Source organism: Pinus tabuliformis, chromosome 5_2, assembly GCF_031772625.1.
Source record: "Pinus tabuliformis cultivar Carrire ecotype Pingquan chromosome 5_2, CPIR1, whole genome shotgun sequence".
Taxonomy (NCBI): domain Eukaryota; kingdom Viridiplantae; phylum Streptophyta; class Pinopsida; order Pinales; family Pinaceae; genus Pinus; species Pinus tabuliformis.
In genome coordinates, this window is record NC_142306.1 from 742,910,104 (window position 1) to 742,934,011 (window position 23,908).

Consider the following 23,908-nt stretch of genomic DNA (forward strand, 5'->3'; position numbering starts at 1 on the left):
CCAAAAACAACAGTGTCACTCGTGTGTTTGTTTTTGTTTACTTCAGTTGATGATCTGTAATGTGTTGAGCATGCACTTGTATTTATTTCCAGTATTTACATGGTAAATAACTTGTTAATTAATAGAACAAGTAGGTAGGAATAAATCAGTAAAGTGCATGAAGGGTTTCTAATGTGTCAGACTTAGAAATTCCAACATATCAAACCAATGGCAAACTAAGTCTGCACATAAGAAAAGTTAATGATCTACTTCTTTGTTATCAGCATGAAACCAACTTGATGATCAATGGAATTTAGGATGGCCATACTATTTCACGAACCCCTAAAATAATGGTTATGTTTAAGCGTGTCCACCAATAGAATTTTAATGATAGAGTGCACATGTGAATAGAGTAGGCAACAAACAATTTTTATCCGATACAACCCCCAGCTCAATGCTCATTGCTATTACTAAAATGCAAAATGGCCAATCAACAGTTGGGAAACTCGACATTGCAAAAATAACAATCAATGGTTGGGAAACACAACGTTCTTAAAATTCAAGAAAAACAGATTATAATGTTTGTGACAACGATCTTCTGGACATTGGTCAGACCATTATTACACGAGATTAAATGAATAAGCTATTAAAGTATTCGCTCAAGAGGGGACAAGCCTAACAACTTTCAGTTTGCAATGTGTCAATATGTACTCAATCAAACAAATCAATTATGCTATGAGTGAGATATGCATTCATTACATAGACAATTTATTCATCAAAAATTAAAAACATTTCAATTATTGTCGAGACACCATATCATGCTATTGTTCCCGCAAAATCTAGTAGGTCTTGGAGAGGTGTACCCCCCAAGGATTTCACTAGACTAAGTGACAACAATAATGTAGTAGCCCACTGTCACCACAACTACTATCCCCTGCTCTTTATGGATTTTCACCAATGGGAGGAGTCACAGTAGGTAGGCCACCTAAGAGATTTTTTATGCTTAAAGGTATAAGGTGACTAAGAGGCTTCTAAGGGAAAGGCACAATTTAGGTACAAGGCTCCAACAATGAAGAAGGGCAATTCACTTTCCAAGTAGAGGCCAAATTGAGGCAATGCAAGACCTAGGGTTTGATTGATATGTTGTTTGTTGGGATGAACCAAGGTTAAGATGCCAAGAAAAGCTTTTAATGGTGAGTATTAGCAAGACAAAGGCACATGAAGCCTTCAACAAGCCCTCAAGTTGAAGCTTTAACCAAACTAGGGTTTTATCCTAGGCGAACAACTAGGGAAAGAGAAATTATGGATGAAAATGGAAGGAATGACCTGATGATCCTGTCAAGAATAGATCATCCACATACAAAACTAGAATGAGGGGCTCATCCTCTACCATCAAATAGTAAAGGTTAGGATCTGTGTCACTCTTGACGAACCCCATTTGCTGCAAGTAGGTGTCAATTCTACCATACCATGCCCTGGGAGGCTGCTTGAGCCCGTATAGAGCCTTCTTCAATTTGCACACATGCGTGCGCCTCTCCTGAGTCTGAAAGCCATCTGGCTGTTCTATGTACACTTCCTCCTCTATCACTCTATTCAAGAAAGCTGTGTTGACATCCATTTGGTGAATCTGCCATCCCATTTGAGCTGCTAGAGATATAACTGATAAAATGGAAGTGTATCTAGCAACTGCGGCGAATTTTTCCTCATAATCTATCTCTTCCTTTTGTGCATACCCCTTTGCCACGAACCTAGCCTTGTACTTTTTCACACTGTCATCTACCGCATATTTGATCTTGTAGATCGATATTGAACCTACAACTGACCTGTCTTCTGGCCTGGGCACTACCACCCAAACATCATTCGTCATGATAGAGCTATATTCTTCTACCATGACATCTATCCACACTTGATGCTGTGCGGCCTCCTGAAAGATGGAAGGTTCTCTAACTTGAGCTACCAATGCTTGGTATTTGCCACGCTGTCTGCACTGTCTCTTGCTTGTCCTAGGAGTCCTAATAAACTCCTCTGCATCCCTTAATGTCTGACGAACCTCTCTGGTTGCTCGACCACTAGTCGTGGGAGGTTTTGCCAGCTCCTCCTCATCCTGTCTCTGCTCCTCCATCTGCTGAGAACTTCCCAGATTTCCTGTCCTTGAGGGAATATTGGTACTAGTCACAATACTTGACCCTTGTGACTGTCCTCCTGCTTGTCCCACTGGCTGCTCCCTGTGGTTGCCAACGCTGTTGGACTAAAGGAGCTTCTGCTGACTGATTCAGATCACTGTCGGACATCTCTTGAGACCTCCCGAAAGCTCGGTTCTCCATGAACTTCATGTCTCGTCTTGCTACTATCTTCTCACTGCTAGGAATGTAGATTCCGAATGCCTTTGAGGTTTCACTGTACCCAACGAAAAGCCCCTTCTTTGCAGTTTGATCCAGTTTGGTCCTTTTATCGTCTTGCACGTGACAATAAGCAACGCTGCCAAAAATTCTGAGGTCGCTGACTTCAGCCTTCTTTCCCATGAAGACTCCTTTTGGAATTTTCTTCCCCAATGCTCTATGAGGAGTCCCGTTCTGAATATACACTGTCGTGTTACATGCTTCTGCCCACAAATATCTGGGTAGATCTTGGTCGTATAACATAGCCTTTGCAGCTCCAACAATGGTTTTGTTTTTCCACTCTGCTACACGATTCTGCTGTGGATTATATGGAGTTGTCCATTCTCTCTTGATGCCTTCCGTCACACAGAAATCCGTGAAGTCTTTATCAATATACTCTCCACCATTATCCGAGCGAAGTAACTTGGTCTTCTTCCCTGTCGCATTCTCCACCAAAACTTTAAACTCTCTGAAACGATCGAAGACCTCATCCTTGGTCTTGAAGAAGTAGATCCAAGTTTTCTTTGAATGATCATCAATAAAGGTGATGAAATACTCGACACCTCTGAGAGCAATAAAGGTGACGAAATACTCGACACCTTTGAGAGCTCTAGTGGACATCGGGCCACAAATATTCGAGTGTATAAGTCCAAATATGCCATCAGGTCTGCTGTCACTCCTTGGAAATTCCACCTTAGCATACTTCCTAGGTACGTACCCTTTGCATACATCATCGCGTTCAGTGCCTAGTTTAGGAACCCCTGTTACGGTTTCCTTGAGCATCCTGAGTGCTCCATGATTGAGAAGTCACATTCTTCTGTGCCATAATTCATTAAGCTCCTTCCCACTACTACTGTTGCTGCCTATCAGCGCCATTGGAGAATCGATTTGTAATCAGTACAACCTGTTACTTCGAACTCCAACCTGTCTTACTTTCTTCCAGCTTAGGTGCTTGACATACACTTTCCTCGCTACCAAGTGAGCATCTTACCCTTTATCCTGTAACTCTAACACTGAAATCAGGTTCATACTGTTGATTTCTGTTAGCATCGGATGTGCTCTAGCCATGAAAATTGGTGGAGAGGCTAAGGCACATAAGATCTCCAAGGCCAGAAATTGTTTGGGGAAATTATTCCCGGTTGGAGAGATATTAAAATAATTAATATTTTTAATGGGGTTTCTAAGTCTAAACTTAGGAAAATTAAAATATTAATGGATATAAATATAAAATTGGGTGAGAATGTTCTAAATGACAAGGATCAAGCCAAATCTAATATTCGCCGTTGATTAGGGACTTAATCTCGGCCATTGAAGACTCAACAGGAAAAGTATAAGAGGAGGCTTGAGGGTCAATTGGAGATACACCAAAATTGATCAATCAGTTTGATTTTCTAGGGCTGGGTTTGCTGAGAGAATCGAGCTAGTGATCTATTGTAGTGAGGGGCAGTTCGGCACAAGCCCGAGAATACATAGCAGAGTGACAGAGATAGTGCTAGAGAGATAGTGCAGAGCCTGGAGAGGTTGACGCGAAGGGAGCTGGGACTTACGCAGAGGCTGAGGAGGCCAACGTGGCTGATGCAGAGGATCAGAGGGCTGACGCAGAGAGCCTAGAGGCTGGCGCAGAGGCATCGGTAGTTGTGTAGAGGCTAGCAGAGCTGACGCAAGGCCAAAAGGCAGCGCTGGGTGATTTTTCATGGGGCAGACTGAGTGCTGGTGAGTTGAGAGGGTGATGCACTTCCTATCAGAGTGATGCAGAGTAGTGGAGAAGCCTGGAGCAGCTTTCACTGTCCAACTAAGGAGTTGCTGTGGCATTGTTCATCCGGTGATTGATCAGCCAGAATATCTGTCTCCGAGGAGAGGTCTTATTGCCGAGGACATTCTTTGTTGGGTGAGCCATTTCTGGCACCCTAGTTGTATTTAGAAACTGCATAATAATAAAACCCTCATATTTGCTCCATCGGTTTTCCCGCATTGGGTTTTTCCAGGGACAATTGTCCAAAATTAACAGTGTCCCTTGTGTGTTTGTCTCAGTTATTTTAGTTGCTGATATGTATATGAATTAAGGTTGCATTTGTGTTTATTTCAATATTTATATTTATAAATAACTTGTTAATGGAATGAACAAGTAGGAGAAATCAAACAAGACAATGCAATAGGCATTTTTAACGTGTCAGAGTTAGAAATTTCAACATGGTATCAGAGGATTGTAGATCACAGAAGCATTGAACGCACCAACAGTAATATGAAGAATTTGCAGCAGTAGCAGCCATTCCGAGAGACATCGTTGTTCCATAGCAGAAGCAACAAAGAAGAAGTGACGTAGAGGACCTGTGTCATCATTTCGAGCTAGGAGGAGGGCCAACGCAGAGGCAGATCAAACCTACGTAGTGCCTGGTCATCTTTCTTAGCTAGGAAGGAGCGACGCTATGGCCAAGGGGAGCAGATTTTGCCGTTGTTGGGATTGCGCAGGGCCTGAAAGGCTCAGTTTCTTCAATTGCCGGGGCTTGGGGAGTTGTGGGTGTTGGAAATACTGGGGGGGGTGAATCAATATTTCTTTTCAATTGTTATTTTTACTAGTTAAATCATTTATATTTAGAACACAAAATGAACAATAGGAATAAATGCTTTATTCATATAATCTTTACAATAAATCAGATACAATATATATAAGGCTTCAACATGTTGCCAAGCACCAACTTGGACTTTTTGTGAGGCTCCAACCTCCAGGGCACCAACCCTGTCTTGTCAAGGCACCAACCTTGGATTTAGGAGCACCAACTCCAAGGACACCAATCCTTCCAATTCTGAGGCACCAACCCCAAGGGCTCCGACCCTATCTTGTCAAGATATGTTTGGTGGTAATTCTCTGCTCCCAAAATCTTCTTCACTGAATTCTGTCAATCTACAACTTCACTGTAGTCTCCATGCTACATCATCAATGACAACCTGTCTTCATATGAAGGAGTCTTCACAACTCTTCATACTGTCCACACAGAGTCTGCAAAGTTATCTCATGATGATTTCAAATAGCCATCATGATCTCCAACAATGTTTCCAAGATCTGCTGATGCTTTTCAACAAGATATCTTTGATAAGTTGCGCTAAGCCCTCAATATCTGCACAAAGGCAATTCTCTGTTTTCAACCCTCTGTTCTTTACTGTTGTGGTAACTGTTTCAGGTGTGACTACTTCTCACTATTCTTGCTATTGCGATCTCTTACTTCCCAGAAACAAATTCACATACGCTTCAATGCTGGTGCTGGCTACTGCTCCCTTCAAATGATGTCAGATGAAACTTTATTTTTCCCTTCACAGAATTGTTCTTCAGGTTGCGTTATGTACCTGATTAATTCATCACTGGTCTGAGCCTTTCAAAGGTTAACCCGATCAACAGAGTTGCTCATCCTTCGACTTCCTTCTTTCCTGTTGGACCTTCAGCTTCCTCCTGTCCTGTTGGACCTTCGGCTTCCTCCTATCTTGTTGGACCTACCGCTTGCTTTGTTTCTTCCAGTTTTATTCTTGTGAACTTTCCTTGTTCTCTGTTATAGATGCCTGATACGCTTGACCTTTGGCTTCCTTTTTCACTCACTTGATCTTCGGCTTCCTCTATGCTTGCTTGACCTTTTGGCTTCTTTCTTCGATCGCTTGATCTTTGGCTTCCTCTGTGCTCACTCGACCTTCTTCGCTCGCTTGATCTTCGACTTCCTCTGCGCTCACTCGACCTTTCGACTTCCTTCTTCGCTCGCTTGATCTTCGGCTTCCTCTGTCTCTTCGAGTTCACCAATACTCAAAAGACACGTTCATTTGGAAGAGTGACCGAATTACAATAGATGTTGCATATTAAAATTATATTAGAGAGGCCCTTTTTTTTAATATTCATACAATAGACTCATTATTTACGGAAATCACATAGGAGAGGCTATACCCACAGGTCACGTCACTACCTCAATTCGCAATCGCAACTTTCAGAAACTCCCGCAATCGCAACCCTTTGGCTTCACGATATAACATTGCCGATGCCCCTATTTCCGACGGATGCGATATTCCAATAAGCTTCTTTTGATAACTCAATCGGGTCCACAACTTATATCGCAATCGGCGGTCGGGTTCACAAGACTTATCGCAATCGGCAGTCCGACGGTGTCAACCCTTTTGAACTTTGCGATTCAACGGATGCGATATTTAGTTAAGCCATGCTATAATGGTGTAGTGGGTCCGCAATGCTATCGCAATCGCAGTTTTCAAGTGGCATTCCTTTGTGATACATAACTTCCAATGCGGATGCGATATACTATTAAATCATGTTATAATGGTGTAGCGGGTCCACAATAATATCGCAATCGCAGTTTTTAATGTGACATCCATTTATGAATTGCGATATGAAAGTTCCAATGGGCAGATGCGATATTGCATTAGGGTTGTTACCATAAACTGTTTGGGTCCGTGTATTATATCGCAATTGGGGATTTCAGTGTAACAAGACTCGTGATATGGTGGATGCAATATTTCAATAGAGGCGTATTGTAACAGAATCGTCAGGTTCGCAAAGCTCCTCCGATTTCATTGTTTTCCTCCTTTAGCACTTACTCTTGGGTATATGCGATAGGTGTCGTTGTTCTTCCCTTTAGCACTTACCTTTGGGCATATGGGATATGCTCCGATAAGTCTTCCTTTGACTTCCAATAGCTCTTGTTCTTGACTTCCGATGGCTTCCCTGATGGCTTTCGATGAACTCTTCCTCTCACTTTTTGGCTTCACAATGCCTTGTGGCTTCCAATGACCTCTTCCTCTTACGCTTTGGCTTCATGATGGCTTTTGATAAACTACTTCCGATGAACTCTTCCGATAACTCTTCTTTGACTGCTCCTGTTCTTGACTTCCAATGGCTTCCAATGTCTTTCCAATGGCTTCCCTGATGGCTTTGCTCCTGTTTCTTCACGGATCTGCTCTGCTTCTCCTTGGCTTCATATCAACATTTAGTATCCTAGAATATTGCCATATTGACATCAATGACAATCTAGATCAACAGTGGGTAGATTGTGATTGAGAAGCTGGTGGGGTGCTGTTTCTGTCAGTGCAGAACAATACGTAAGGAGACAGAACCAAGGTAGAGGGAGTCACTACTTTGACGGATTTCTAGCCAAGAAATCCAGATCCGAGTTGTAGTTGCAAGGAGGATTGGAGAGGAGCGGTTTGACAGTTGGCCATAGGATTTCTAGGAGGGAAATCAGGACTTAGAGGGAGATTTCCAGGAGGGGAGTCGAAACTCAGAGAGAGTCCAGAAGAGGCACTGAAATGGCAGTGAATGGATTGAGGGATCAGGATAGGTTGGACGGGGCTTCCAACTTTGTCATCTGGAAGGCCAAGATCGACATCGCATCAAGGACTTTTCTTTGAGAAGCGTGGCTATCCCTGTTGACACAACTGAGAATGAGAAGTACGAGGATGCAATGGCGAGGGCGAAGTGCATGATCCTAGATGGGGTCAAAGATCATGTGATACCACATATTGCTGAAAAGAACACAACAAAGGAGATGTGGGATACTTTGATGACCTTGTATCAAGGCACTTTCGTGTAGCGGAAGATGCTATTGGAAAATCAGCTGTGGTCGTTTCAGATGCCGAAGGGAGAGTAGATAGATCCATTCCTTCTTAGGTTGTAGGAGATTCGCGAACAACTTACTCCCGTAGGGTCTACACTGGATCCATAATTTATGGTCAGGACTGCCCTGAATGCAGTCTCTGAGGAGTGGGAGACATTTGTCCAAAGTATTTTTGGCAGGGCTCCTCTTCTAGGTTGGGAGGAGATGTGGGCAACTCTTCGTCAAGAAGAGATCAGGAGGTTGACCAAGGCGGGAGTAGTGGCAAGGGAAGTCAAATCAAGAAAGAGGAGGAGGAGGATGCGGCTTTAGCATCTGCAGGACAACAAGGGAAGAGGAAGAAGAAGGACATCTTCAAGGTGAAGTGCTTCCATTGTGGGGAGTTGGGACATTATGCATCCCAGTGTCCTAGGAAGAAAACAAGGGAGAGACTTCTGATTCTAAGGCAGCTCCAACTAAGGCGGAGAAAGAGGTCGAGACTGATGACGATTGTGCCATGAGTACTCATGCACCTCTAGAGAAGAGGTGGACAGATATCGAGTTGTAGTCAGGAGGACCACATACTAGGGGCAGGATCCTTGAGGTGCCCAAACTCTTGGATCATATCTGGCTACGGGAACCCTTAACGATAGTAGCAGAATGACAGGGGTCGGGTGGAGCAAAGTGTAGTGGAGCAGCAAGGTAGTGCTTGGGTGCAGAAATTTGAGGCAACGCAGTGGAGGTTGCAACAGTGCGAGAGGCACAGAGCTGTATGCAGTAGCGCAGTAGTAGCAGAGGGAGCACAAAATAGAAGCAGAGGTAGCTTCAATTTCACGAGGCTTCCAGACTGATTGGGATGTTAGTATTTGGGAGAAGTGAGTTACCTACTTCTCGGTAACTGAGTTGTAGTGCAACGATTAGCAATGACAGTGCTAGGGGCAGCATATTGAGAGGGAGCTGCAGTACAGATGTAGCAGTGGCAGTGGTAGTGTCACGGGCAACAATATAGGAAGCAATAGTGCAGATGATGTGAGGCAGCAGGCCAAACATCAACACAGGTACCGATGCAGAGGATCAGTGCGATGTTTCAGTGATAAAGCATTACTAGAGCACATTCCTCGCTAAGAGGGAGTGTTGACTTGTCGTAGCATCAGATGTGCTCTAGCCATGAAGATTGGGGGAGAGGCTAAGACACATAAGATCTCCAAGACCCAGAAATGGTTTGGGGAAATTCCACTCAGTTGGAGAGATATTAAAATAAGTAATATTTTTAATGGGGTTCCTAAGTCTAAACTTAGGAAAATTAAAATATTAATGGGTATTGATATAAAACTGGGTGAGAATGTTCTAAATGACATGGATCAAGCCAAATATAATCATAGCCATTGATTAGGGACTTAATCTCGGCCGTTGAAGACTCAAAAGGAAAATTGTAAGAGGAGGCTTGAGGGTCAGTTGGAGATACAACAAAATTAATCAGTCAGTGCGATTTTCTGGAGCGGGGTTTGCTAAGAGAATCGAGCTAGTGATCTGTTGCAGCAAGGGGCAGTTCGGCACGAGGTTGAGAATACATAGCAGAGAGGCAGAGATAGTGCCAGAGAGATAACGCTAAGCCTGGGGAGGTTGACGCAAAGGCAGCTGGGACTTACGCAAAGGTTGAGGAGGCCAGCATGGGTGACGCAGAGGGTCAGAGGGCTGACACAGAGAGCCTAGAGGCCGACGCAGAGGTATCAGTGGTTGCGCAGAGGCTAGCAGAGCTGATGTAGGGCCAAGAGGCAGCGTTGGGTGATTTTTCGTGGGGCAAATTGAGTGCTAGTGAGTTGAGAGGGTGACGCAGTCCCTATCAGAGTGACACACAGCAGTGGAGAAGCTTTTGCTGTCCAGCTAAGGAGCTGCTGTAGTTGCTGTGGGGTCGTTCATCCGGTGATTGATCAGTCGGAATATCTGTCTCCAAGGAGAGGTATTACTGCGGAGGACATTCTATGTTGGGTGAGCCATTTCTAGCACCCTAGTTGTATTCAGAAACTGCATAATAATAAAACCCTCATATCTGCTGCACTAGTTTTTCCGAGGACGATTGTCCAAAAATAACGGCGTCCCTTGTGTGTTTGTCTCAGTTATTTCAGTTGCTGATTTGTATATGAGTTAAGGCTGCATTTGTGTTTATTTCAGTATTTATATTTATAAATAACTTGTTAATGGAATGAACAAGTAGGAGAAATTAAACCAGTCAATGAAGTAGGGATTTCTAATGTATCAGACTTAGAAATTTCAACACATACCCAATTTTGGCACATGCAATGCATCTGAAGCATTGGTGCTTGCTCTTGACTCCCCTTGAAAATCTATAGTACCTCTCCCTGCTGGAGTACATTTTGTTCTGTTTCCCATATAATTTGGAAATCCATCTGCTCCTATTTGTAGCTAGAAAAATATTCTCTAACCCTTGTTATGTGAGTTGAAGCTCCACTGTCTATGTACCAAACTCCCTGTGAAGCTGATCCTTCTAAGCAAGCAAATTCATCTTCCAATCTAGAAAACAAATTTCAAGGCTCCTGAATGTTACTTTTGTCCATGGCTAAACCGGAACAAATTTAATGTGCTATTTCTCCTTTCCTCTCGACACAAATTCTGTACTCTGCAGCTAAACATTTCTGCGTCCAACCAGTGTTTTGCTCAGTGGAAAAACTGAGCTGCAACTACTCCCTCTGACTGCTGGAATCACTAACTAGGCAATTCGATTTTCCTGCCTCCTCTCAATTAAAAAAAAATCGAACTGCTGCCCTAGCAACTTGAACTGCCTGTTCTGGGCTCTGCGCAATCTCTCTGGGAATTTCGATCTGCTGCTCCCTCTGAACAACGAAATTCCTTTTTCTGCTTCTGAGCTTCCTAGCTGATCAATTAAGCTCTGATACCATGTGAAAATTCTATCTATTGCAACTACTGGAGATTATTCTTCTAACTCATAAATTAATTCTGCAATTTATTTACTTTGGCAAATAATGAATAAAATCACAGTTGCAATTTTCGCCATACAAATACTACGAAAAATAAAATACTGGAAACTGAGAAATTCTAGCACACACAATAAAATTGACACAATTATTTTTGGACAATTCTCCCCGGAAAAACCAAACGTGGGAAAATCGGTGCAGCGGATGAGGGTTTTATTATTAATGTTCAACAACAAATCTGAGTACAATAATTTAGATGCCCAAATGGCAATCTAATCTGAAGAAAACACTGGCGAAAATATTGTGAGAATTTTCTCTCACCCCACAACTATTTTCTGCCTCCGAAATAACTTGCCCAACCTCTGCGTGAGATGCCTGCATCAGCCTTTGCGCAGTCTCTATGCTAACCCTCTGAAGATTTCGGCCTTCCTCCCTACGACTCTTCCGGAAACTGAAAACTTTCTCCCAGAATGTTGCTACTCTCCTGCTCCACCTGCTACTCACCCTGGCTCTATATTCTCTGTTGAGTTGCTACTATTGAGAAAATCGAATTGCTTGGGCAACTGAATATTTGCACTGGATGATCTCCATCACCACATCAACTTTCTTTTATAATCCACTGTTGTAGCACCAACGACCAAGATTAAAACTTAATCAATGGCTAGGATCATTTCTGGGTCGATCCGTGTGAGTTTCTAGATGATTCACGCCTTATTTCAATTAATACTGATTAATTAACCATATTCCCTAAGTTTAGACTTAGGAAATATTTAAAAGTTGGTTAATAATTTAATTGAGACACTTCTAAGCGGAATTTCTAGAAACAATTTATGGGTTTTGCAGATCTCATGTATTCTAGCCTTTCCACAAAATTTCGTGGCATGAACACATCCGATGCTGCAAACACTAACACTCCCTCTTAGCGAGGAATGTGTTCTAACATTTAGAGTTTAGAGTTTTCAAAACATGAAAGACCAAGGAAACAAAAGAAGAATCATCTGAAGCCAGGAATACAGAGGTCTCAACTACAGTGATGATATCAAACGACCTTGTGTATACTCTACCGCAGATTGACGAAACAACAATTGATGCATCTGGTTCTCCTTCTTCTAGTAGTCAAAGCATTTTTGCTAAATTTAGAGAAATGAAGATTAAGAATGAGCATCTAAAGTCTGCTACATATACTCAATTTTGGAAACAAACTTCCTCTACCTAAAATAGATTGTTATTTGCACTAGATTTTGATAGTAGGTAGTTTCAATTGGCATTTCTTGAGCCAAAGGTTCTAGTCCCAAAGACTGCAGAGGACTACAAAACTTCTTTATTTTCTTTTGATACCAAACAAATTCACCCTATAGACAAAATAGATCTACATAAGCAAGCAAGGGAGATGATCTACTCTTCTTTAACAAGTTATGCTATGGCTGTTTCAAACTTTCAAACTTCTTTGAATAACATTCATTCTCAGCTGAAGTTAGAGAATATGCCATCATTGGCAAAAGATACAAGGATAAAAGCTTTAGAAGATATTGTTCTCAAACTAGGGTTGGATGCTAACGATGTTTATGCAGCTCAAGTGGTCATAAAAAATAGGAATGTAGATATTCAAGCATTGTGCAGGAAATTAAAGTTACCAAAAACAAAGCATCCTCAAGCTTAGGAAGTGGGAGAAATTGAGAAAGAAAAGGAAAACATGCTACGTATGATTATGGAGCAGAACATGCAAATACGGAAAATGGAGGTAGAGTTGCAAAAACAGAGTTTAGAGTTTTCAAATGAAAAAAGACCAAGGAAACAAAAGAAGAATCATTTGAAGCAAGGAATACAGAGGTCTCAACTACAGTGATGATGTCAAGCGAGCCTGTGTTTACTCTACAACAGATTGAAGAAACAACAACTAATGCATCTGTTTCACCTTCTTCTAGTAGTCAAAGCATTTTTGCTAAATTTAGAGAAATGAAGAAAAATAATGAGCATCTAAAGTCTTCTACGTGTTGATTTGGGGTAGCATCGGATGTGCTCTAGCCATGAAAATTGGTGGAGAGGCTAAAGCACATGAGATCTCCAAATCCTAGGAATCGTTTGGAGAGATTGTACACGGTTTAGAAGAGATTAAAATAATTAATATTTTTAATGGAGTTCGGAAGTCTAATCTTAGGAAAAATAAAATATTAATGGGTATTAATATAAAAGTGGGTTAGAAGGTTCCAAAAGTCATGGATCAAGCCAAATCTAATCTTAGCTGTTGATTAGAGATTTCTCGGCCGTTGAAGGACCAACGAGAAAAGTATGAGAGGAGGCTTGAGGGTCAGTTGGAAGAGACACCAGAGTGATTAGTCATTTGATTTGCTAGAGTGGGATTGCTAAGCAAAGTCGAATCAGTGATCAGTAGCGAGGGGCAGTGAGTACTAGATAGAGAGGCAGAGACAGTGCCAAGAGACCAACATAGAGGTAGAGGGCGAGAAGCAGTAGCCAGAGCAGGCCACGTAGAGCTCAGTAGAGACAACGCAAAGCCAAGAGGGACCGTGTCATCCATGCAGAGAGCAGCTGGAGTGACGCAGAGGGTCCTAGAGTCTGCGTTGTGCCTCAGGAGGCTGACGGAGAGGCTAGAAGGGTCAACCCAGTGCTTCAGAGAGGCTGGAGAGGGTTTCGTGGGACATGTTTTCTGAATACCTGTTTCCGAATAGAGAGGTATTGCTGCCAGTTATTTTTCTCTGTCGGGTGAGCTAGTTTGGCACCCAGTTGTACTCAAGGAAATACTGCATAATAATAAACCCTCAGAATAGCTGCACCGGTTTTCCCGCATTGGGTTTTTTCGGGGACATTTGTCCAAAAATAACGGTGTCACTTGTGTGTTTGTTTTCTTTCAGCTGATGATCTGTAGATGTTGAGACTGTATTGTGTTTATTTTGTTATTTATATGTTTTAAATAACTTGTTCGAATTTAACAAGTAGAAGAAATAAACCAGAAGAATACAGATTAAATTTCTAACGGATAGACTTAGAAATTTCAACATGGTATCAGAGCGTGGTTGCAGATCACAGGAGAGCTGAAGGCATCGGCTAAGCAGAGCATTTGCAGCAAAATCAGCTGTCCCGAGTGACAAAAAACTGATCCTTGTAGAAGCGATGGAGGAAGGGTTGACGCAGAGGAACTGCGTCATCAGTACGGGCCAGAGAGAGGCCAGCGCAGAGGCTGAGTAGGGCAGAGAGAAGCTCACGCAGAGACCAGGAGGGTTGATGCAGTGGCTGAGGGAGCTGTTTTTGCCAGTGTCAGGATTGCATAGAGCCTAGAGGCTCAGTCATTCAATTGCTGGGGCATCGGAAGCTATGGGCAGTTTGCGAGAGCAACGCTGGTGGGGTACCGTGGTTAGAACAATACCTAACAAGGCAAAACCAAGGTAGAGGGAGTTGCTACCGAGGCGGATTTCTAGCCAAAGAATTCGGATCAGTGTTGCGGGTGCAAAAAAGATCGGATAAGTGCAACTTGATGATTCGCAGAAGGATATCCAGGAGGGAAATCAGGACTCAGAGGGAGTCTAGCAGAAAACTTTCGGCGGGAAGTAGAGAGACTTAGCAGGAGTCGAAAGGAGAACTTCTAGAGGGAAGTAGAGAGACTCGGAGGAGTCGATAGAAGAGTAGAGAGATGACTGTGAATGGACTGAGAGATAAGGACAGGTTGGATATGGCGTCCAACTTTGTGGTCTGGAAGGCTAGGATCTTGTCCATTCTAGATAGACATCACATCAAGGGCTTTGACTTGAGAACAATGGCTGTCCCAGTTGACCCGACAGCTAATGAGAAGTACGAGGAGGCAATGGCCAAGGCAAAATGCATGATCCTTGATGGGGTCGAGGATCATGTGGTCCAACATATTGCCGAGAAGGAAACGACAAAGGAGAAGTGGGACACCTTGAAGACATTGTACCAGCATACTTCTGTGCAGAAGAAGATGTTACTTGAGAATCAACTACGGTCATACTAGATGCAGAAGGGGGAGCAGATAGATCACTTTCTTGGTTGGTTGAAGGAGATCAGGGACCAACTGACTTCCATAGGAGCCACGCTGGATGAAGAAATGATGTTGAGGACCGCACTTAATGCAGTCTTTGAGGAGTGGGAGACATTTGTCCAGAGCATACAGGGCAGGGCAGATCTTCTAGATTGGGAAGAATTCTGGGCAACGCTTCGTCAGGAGGAGATCAGGCGGTTGAGCAAGGTGGGAAGTAGCAGCAAAGGAGTTCGGATCAAGAAGGAAGAGGAAGAGGATGCAACTTTGGCATTTGCGGGAAAGCAGGAGAAGAGGAAGAAGAAGGACCTCTCTAAGGTCAAGTGCTTCCACTGTGGGGAACTGGGTCATTATGTGAACCAGTGTCCGAGGAAGAAGAACAAGGGAGAGGCGTCTGACTCTAAGGCAGTGCCAGCGAAGGCAGAGAAGGAAGTCGATGAGGATGATGATTGTGCCATGAGTGCTCATGTACCTTTAGAGAAGAGGAGGGGAGACATCGAGCTATAGTCAGGAAGACTACATGCGATGAGGGGTAGGATCTTTGAGGTACCCAACCTCTTGGATTATACCTTGCTATGGGAGCCCCGAAGAGAGAGTAGCAGGATTAGCGGATGTCGGTAGAGACGGATACGGATGGAGCGGTAGAGGGTGCTACAGTGCGGGAGTCCTTGGGTAGCGCGAGGCTAGCAGGTTGCAATAGTGCGAGAGGCACGAGAGTGTTGCAACGGTGTAGGATGGCACAAAGAGGTTTGCAGCGGTGCGAGATGCAGGTAGTTGTTGTAGCAGCGTAGAGGTCAGTAGAGGGAGCACTTGTTAGTGGCAGAGAGAGCTTTAGCATCGGGAATGTTTCTATCCTGACAGGGATGTCAGAAGTTGGGTGGATCAGTTACTTACTTCTCAGTAACTGAGTTGCAGTGTAGTAGCACGATGCAACATGATGAGAGGGGGATGCAGTGTTGGGAGGGGGGATGCAGAGGGAGCTGTCGTACGGATGCAACAGTGGCAGTGGCAGGGCCATGGGCAACAGTACAGGATGCAGCAGTGCAGAGGATGTTTGGCGGGGAGGCCTAGCATCATCACAGGTATTGGTGCCGAATAATTAGTGGGATGCTTAGTGAGGAGTATTACTAGAGCACAGTCCTTGCTAAGAGGGAGTGTTGATTTTGGGTAGCATCCGATGTGCTCTAGCCATAAAAATTGGTGGAGAGGCTAAAGCACATGAGAAATGGTTTGGACAGATTGTACTTGGTTTAGGAGATATTAAAATAATTAATATTTTTAATGGAGTTCCTAAGTCTAAACTTAGGAAGAATAAAATATTAATGGGTATTAAATTTTAATATAAAAGTGGGTTAGAAGGTTCCAAAAGTCATGGATCACGCCAAATCTAATCTTCGCTGTTGATTGGAGATTTAATCTTGGTCGTTGAAGGACCAATGAGAAAAGTATAAGAGGAGGCTTGAGGGTCAGTGGGAAGAGACACTAGAGTGATCAGTCATTCGACTTGCTAGAACGGGTTTGCTAAGCAAAGTCGAATCAATGATCAGCAGCGAGGGGCAGTGTGTACTGGATAGAGAGGCGGAGACAGAGCCAAGAGACCAGCGCAGAGGCAGAGAGCGAGAAGTAACATCTAGAGCAGGCCACGCAGAGCTCAACAGAGACAACGAAGAGCCCAGAGGGACTACGTCATCGACGCAGAGAGCAGTTGCAGTGACGCAGAGGGTCCCATAGGTTGCGCAGTGCCTCAGGAGGCTGACATAGAGGGGTTTGGGGTTGACGCTGAGGCCAGAAGGGCCAGCGTAGTGCTTCAGAGAGGCTGGAGAGGGTTTCGTGGGAAAGGTTTTCTGAATACTTGTTTCCGAAAAGAGAGGGATTACTGCCTGTTATTTTTCTCTGTCGGGTGAGCCAATTTGGCACCCAGTTGTACTCCAAGAAATACTGCATAATAATAAACCCTCAGAATAGTTGCATCAATTTTCTCGCATTGGATTTTTTCGGGGACGTTTGTCCAAAAATAATGGTGTCACTTGTGTGTTTGTTTTCTTTCAGTTGATGATCTGTAGATGTTGAGACTGTATTGTGTTTATTTCGTTATTTATATGTTTTAAATAACTTGTTCGAATTTAACAAGTAGAAGAAATAAACTAGAAGAATACAGATTAAATTTCTAACGGATAGACTTAGAAATTTCAACATGGTATCAAAGAATGGTTGTAGATCACAGGAGAGCTGAAGGCATCAGCTAAGCAAAGCATTTACAACAAAATCAATTGTCTTGAGTGACAAAAAATTGATCTTTGCAGGACAGAGGAAGGGTTGACACAGAGGGACTGCGTCATTTGTCCGGGCCAGAGAGAGGCCAACGTAGAGGCTGAGGATGGCAGAGAGAAGCTCACGCAGAGACCAAGAGGGTTGATGCAGTGGTTGAGGGAGTTGTTTTTGCCAGTGTCGGGATTCCGTAGAGCCTAGAGGCTCAATCATTCAGTTGTTGGGGCATAGGAAGCTGTGGGAAGTTTGCGAGAGCGACGCTGGTGGGGCACTGTGGTCAGAACAATACCTAACAGGGCAAAACCAAGGTAGAGGGAGTTGATAACAAGGTAGATTTCTAGCCAAGGAATCTGGATCAGTGTTGCTAGTGCACAACAGATTAGAGAGGTGCAACTTGACGATTGGCAGAAGGATTTCTAGGAGGGGAATCAGGACTTAGAGGGAGTCTAGCAGAAAACTTCCAGGCGGGAAGTAGAGAGACTCAACAGGAGTTGAAAGGAGAACTTTCAGAGGGAAGTAGAGAGACTCGAAGGAGTTGACAGAAGGGTAGAGAGATGGCCGTGAATGGACTGAGAGATTAGGATAGGTTGGACGAGGCATCCAACTTGGTGGTCTGGAAGGCCAGGATCTTGTCCATTCTAGATAGATATCGAATCAAGGTCTTCGCCTTGAGAATAATGGCTATCCCAGTTGACCCAGTAGCTAATGAGAAGTACAAGGAGGCAATGGCCAAGGCAAAATGCATCATCCTTGATGGGGTCAAGGAACATGTGGTCCAACATATTGCTAAGAAGGAAACAACAAAGGAGATGTGGGACACCTTGAAGACATTGTACCAACATACTTCTGTGCAGAGGAAGATGTTACTAGAGAATCAACTACAGTCATACTAGATGCAGAAGGGGGAGCAGATAGATCACTTCCTCGGTCGGTTGAAGGAGATCCTGGACCAACTGACTTCCATAGGAGCCATGCTGGATGAAGAAATGATGGTAAGGACTGCACTTAACACAGTCTTCGAGGAGTGGGAGATATTTGTTCAGAGCATACTAGGCAGGGCGGATCTTCCAGATTGGGAAGAATTCTGGGCGGCTCTTTGTCAAGAGGAGATCACGCGGTTGAGCAAGGTGGGAAGTAGCAGCAAAGGAGTTCTGATCAAGAAGGAAGAGGAAGAGGATGCAGCTCTAGCATCTACAGCAAAGCAGGAGAAGAGGAAGAAGAAGGACCTCTCCAAGGTCAAGTGCTTTCACTGTGGGGAACTGGGTCATTATGCGAACCAGTGTCCGAGGAAGAAGAAAAGGGAGAGGCATCTGATTCTAAGGCAGCGCCAGCGAAGGCGGAGAAGGAAGTCGAGGAGGATGACGATTGTGCCATGAGTGCTCATGTATATCTAGAGAGGAGATGGGGAGACATCGAGCTATAGTCTGGAAGACTACAGGCGATGAGGGGTAGGATCCTTGAGGTACCCAACCTCTTGGATTATACCTTGCTACGGGAACCTCGAAGAGACAGTAGTAGGACTGGCGGATGTCGGTAGAGACGGATACGGATGGAGCGGCAGAGAGTGCTACAGTGCAGGTGTCCTCGGGCAACACGAGGCTAGCAGGCGGCAACAGTGCGAGAGGCACGTGAGTGTTGCAACGGTGTAGGATTGCAAAAATAGGTTTGATGTGGTGTGAGATGCAGGGAGTTGTTGCAGCAACGCAGAGGTCAGTAGAGGGAGCACTTGTTAGCGGCAGAGAGAGCTTCAACTTCAACATCGGGAGTGTTTCTAGCCTAAGAGGGATGTCAGAAGTTGGGTGGATCAGTTACTTCTCAGTAACTGAGTTGCAATGCAGTAGCAGTATGCAGTAGCACGATGCAACATGATGAGAGGGGGATGCAATGTTGGGAGGATGGACCAACAACAAGACAAATGCAGAGGGAGCTGCTGGACGGATGTAGCATTGGCAGTGGCATGGCCATGGGCAACAATATAGGATGCAATAGTGCGGAGGATGATGGGTGGGGAGGCCTTGCATCAGCACAGGTACCGGTGTCGGATAATCAGTGTGATGCTCAGTGAGGAGTATTATTAGAGCATAGTCCTCGCTAAGAGGGAGTGTTGATTTTGGGTAGAATTCGATGTGCTCTAGCCATGAAAATTGGTGGAGAGGCTAAAGCACATGAGATCTCCAAGCCCCAGAAATGGTTTTGACAGATTGTACCCGGTTTAGGAGATATTAAAATAATAATTATTTTTAATGGAGTTCCTAAGTCTAAACTTAGGAAAAATAAAATATTAATGGGTATTAATATAAAATTGGGTTAGAAGGTTCCAAAAGTCATGGATCTAGCCAAATCTAATCTTAGCCGTTGATTAAAGATTTAATCTCGACTGTTGAAGGACCAACGAGAAAAGTATAAGAGGAGTCTTGAGGGTCAGTTGGAAGAGACATTAGAGTGACCAGTCATTCGATTTGCTAGAGCGGGGTTGCTAAGCAAAGTCGAATCAGTGATCAACAACGAGGGGCAGTGAGTACTGGATAGAGAGGCAGAGACAGTGCCAAGAGACCAGCGTAGAGGCAAAGAGCGAGAAGCAACAACTAGAGCAGGCGACGCAGAGCTTAGCAGAGACAGCGCAGAGCCTAGAGGGACCATGTCATCCACGCAGAGAGCAGCAGGAGTGACGCAGAGGGTCCTAGAGGCTGCGCAGTGCCTCAGGAGGTTGACACTGAGGGGTTTGGGGTTGACGCAGAGGCCAGAAGGGCCAGCGTAGTGCTTCAGAGAGGCTGGAGAGGGTTTCGTGGGACATGTTTTTTGAATACCTATTTTTGAATAGAGAGGGATTGTTGCCAGTTATTTTTCCCTATCGGGTGAGCCAGTTTGGCACCCAGTTGTACTCAATACTGTATAATAATAAACCCTCAGAATCACTGCACCGGTTTTCCCGCATTGGGTTTTTCCGGGGACATTTGTCCAAAAATAACGGTGTCACTTGTGCGTTTGTTTTCTTTCAGCTGATGATTTGTAGATGTTGAGACTGTATTGTGTTTGTTTCGTTATTTCTATGTTTTAATTAACTTGTTCGAATTTAACAAGAAGAAGAAATAAACCAGAAGAATACAGATTAAATTTCTAACGGATAGACTTAGAAATTTCAACACTACATATACTCAATTTTGGAAACAAACTTCTTCTACCCAAAATAGATTGTTATCTGCACTAGATTTTGATAGTAGGTAGTTTCAACTGGCATTTCTTGAGCCAAAGGTTCTAGTCCCAAAGATTGCAGAGGACTACAAAACTTCTTTATTTTCTTTTGATACTAAACAAATTCACCCTATAGACCAAATAGATCTACATAAGCAAGTGGGTGAAATGATCTACTCTTCTTTAACAAGTTCTGCTATGGCTATTTCAAAATTACAAACTTCTTTGAATAACTTTCATTCTCAACTAAAGTTAGAGAAAATGTCATCATTGGCAAAAGATACAAGGATAAAAGTTTTAGAAGATATTGTTATCAAATTAGGGTTGGATCCTAACGATGTTGATGCAGCTCAAGAGATCATAAAAAATAGAAATGCAGATATTCAAGCATTGCGCAGGAAATTAAAGTTACCAACAACAAAGCATCCTCAAGCTTAGGAAGTGGGAGAAATTGAGAAAGAAAAGGAAACATGCTATGTATGATTGGGGAGTAGAATCTGCAAATACAAAAACTGGAAGTAGAGATGGAAAAACAAAGTTTAGAGTTTTCAAATGAAGAGAGACCAAGGAAACAAAAGAAGAATCATATGAAGCCAGGAATACAAAGGTCTCAACTACAGTGATGATGTCAAGCGAGCCCGTGTTTACTCTACAACAGATTGAAGAAACAACAACTGATGCATAAAGTATTTTTGCTAAATTTAGAGAAATGAAGAAAAAGAATGAGCATCTAAAGTCTTTTACATATACTCAATTTTGGAAACAAACTTCCTCTACCCAAAATAGATTGTTATCTGCACTAAATTTTGATAGTAGATAGTTTCAATTGGCATTTCTTGAGCCAAAGGTTCCAGTCCCAAAGACTGCAGAGGACTACAAAACTTCTCTATTTTCTTTTGATACTAAACAAATTCACCCTATAGACCAAAGTACTCTTCTTTAACAAGTTATGCTATGGCTGTTTCAAAATTACAACTTCTTTGAATAACATTCATTCTCAGCTGAAGTTACAGAAAGTGTCATCATTGGCAAAAGATATAAGGATAAAAGCTTTAGAAGATATTGTTATCAAATTAGGGTTGGATCCTAACGATGTTTATGCAACTCAAGAGGTCATAAGAAATAGAAATGCAGATATTCAAGCATTGCACAGGAAATTAAAGTTACCAACAGTAGAGCATCCTCAAGCTTAGGAAGTGGGAGAAATTGAGAAAGAAAAGGAAAACATGCTACATATGATTGTGGAGCAGAATCTGCAAATACATAAAATGGAGGTTGAGATGGAAAAGCTAGTGAAGGAGAGAGAACAAAATGTTGGTACAGGAGTTTCAATAGTGGAGACAAGATCAACAAGTCATGATTCAACAAAATAATTATCCAAAGCAATGGCTGATTTATCTTTGAGAAATGTAGAAATTGAAAAGTTGAAGGTGTTGACCACTACTGGTCAACTGCCCATGCAATGCACCGCCTTTCTGTTGGCAGAGAAGGGTAGCTCTTGAGCGACGTGTCCGTCCCAGCCTACAGTCATCAACAGCTTGATCATTTTTGTTGTAAACCCAGTCTGCATTTATGAATTGTAAATAATCTAAGCAGATCAGAGTCATGTATGTAAAATTGCCTAGGTGGACCTAACTTTCTAATGATGATCTGCGTCCCGGGAGGTTTTTAGTCTCACCGATCCATGGATCGGCAGAGTTTTCCTTCAAACCCGACCCCAAAGCCGGGATGCATTTTGTTATTAGGACTTTAGGAGAATCCTAGCATGTTAATCTGCTAGATTATAGCTGTGTCGCAGAACTGGGTGTTCTATGAGGGTCTGTATTAAGTGGATTCATCCCTTTGAGATGTAAATTGTAAAAATCATGATGAAATGTGTCTTGAGGGTTGAAAATGTTGCAAATCCCCTCATAAGTCCTAGGTCCTAGGTCCTAGGTCCTAGGTGATGTTTCCAACGGCTTAGTTTGATGATCCATCTTAAATTGAATTAAAAATTTAAAAAATGAATAAAAATAATAAATTAAAAAAAAAAAAAATAATAATAATAATAAAAAATAAAAAAATAAAAAAAAATAAAAAAAATAAAAAATAAAAAAATAAAAAAGCATAAAGCAAAAACCCTAAGCAATAAAATAATAATATTTTTGTGAATGCATGCAAAACTAGCCGTTGGATCATCTCCTTTATATAGGGTCTTAGGGGGTCATTTTTCAGTTTTATCTGATCTGTGAGTCTGTATTGAAAAGCTCTCTTGTAATCTGATTTTCTGGTTAATAAAAAGACTTTGGGGTTCAAAACTGGCTGGTGTTACTCTCTGGAATCGCTGTGAGATTTTCATTTTTTCTGCATATTTCAGTTTTCAGCAGTTAAAAATAGCTGGTTTTCAGAGTATTGTGAGTACAGGTAGCTTGCTCACGTGCTAGGGTTTGAATGTTGTAGGGTTTCTGGAATAATGGCAGGTATCTCCATTATTTCTTGAAATCTAGCAGCATTTCTTGCCCTCTTTACTGATGTTTGCTGGAGGTGTGCAGGAAATCTTTAGGTGAAGGGTATTTGTGGGCGTTTGGGGAAGTTCTGGGCTGAACCAGCCGACTCCCACAGGCTTTTCTGTGCAGAGCCCAGCTGATTGTGCCCTGGGTTAATCTTTTAAATTTTATTGCATGTTTTACATTGAGAGATCTTCTTATGTTCACAGTGAAGTTCAGGTTTCTGATATTTCAAAATATTACTGCAATTATTGTCAAATCTAGCTGTCCAGAGCTGTAAATTTTGTGACTTTGGGTAAATTTTCAAGGGTTTTACTGCAAAATTTTGTGTATGTCCGCCAGATTTCGTTTTTCATCTTTGCAGATTACAGGTACATCAAATCTAGAGATTTTTTCAAAGTTTTCTAGAGCGGGAAAAAATTTAGAACTTTGTACTGGGTTCAAATCATTATCATAGTCCTGCCCCTCAGCCTACAGCCTTCTTCAGTGACCGGGTAATCTCTGTGTATCATCATCTCAGGTATTTTCCAAAATCCTCGCCGCCACTATTTCTTATATCGAAATTTCGCTGCATATTTAGCCTTGAAGCTTTCTGGTGGGTGTCTGGAAAATTTACTTGGGTTCCAATACGTGCATTGGCGATCAAAATCCCTCAAAGCCGGAGTTTTGTTTTGCTGCCTTACTCGACTTCATCTCTCCCGATTTCCTTTCTTCTTTTCTGAGCCTGGGGCACGATTTTGTTTTTTCTGGTATTCATTTGTCTGTCGGCTTCCTGCATTGGCGTGCTGGGGCTTGTATCACGCCAGCCTTTTGCTCAAATCGTCAACAAGATCAAAACCTTTACTCCCACGCGTTGTCCTGTGGCTGCATCAATTCTGGTTTTGCTTTGTCCGAACCGTTCCACGCATCTGGTAATGCGTATGACCCCAACGAAACTGTCGTTCTCACCTCCGAGCCCTGTCACGAAAGCCGTCTCATCGTTCAGCACTTTGGATATGCATTTGCCTGCGTTTACATCCGGATTTTAGAGCTGGGTCGAAACGTGTGTGGTGACTTCGTTTTT

The 23,908-nt window shown here is 42.9% G+C and overlaps 1 protein-coding gene across 2 annotated transcripts in view; it reads left to right on the forward strand.

The window, feature by feature from the left end:
• Window positions 1–23,908, forward strand: part of LOC149161374 (D-Tyr-tRNA(Tyr) deacylase family protein) — a 272,307-nt gene that overhangs the window by 69,701 nt on the left and 178,698 nt on the right. The window lies entirely within an intron of this gene.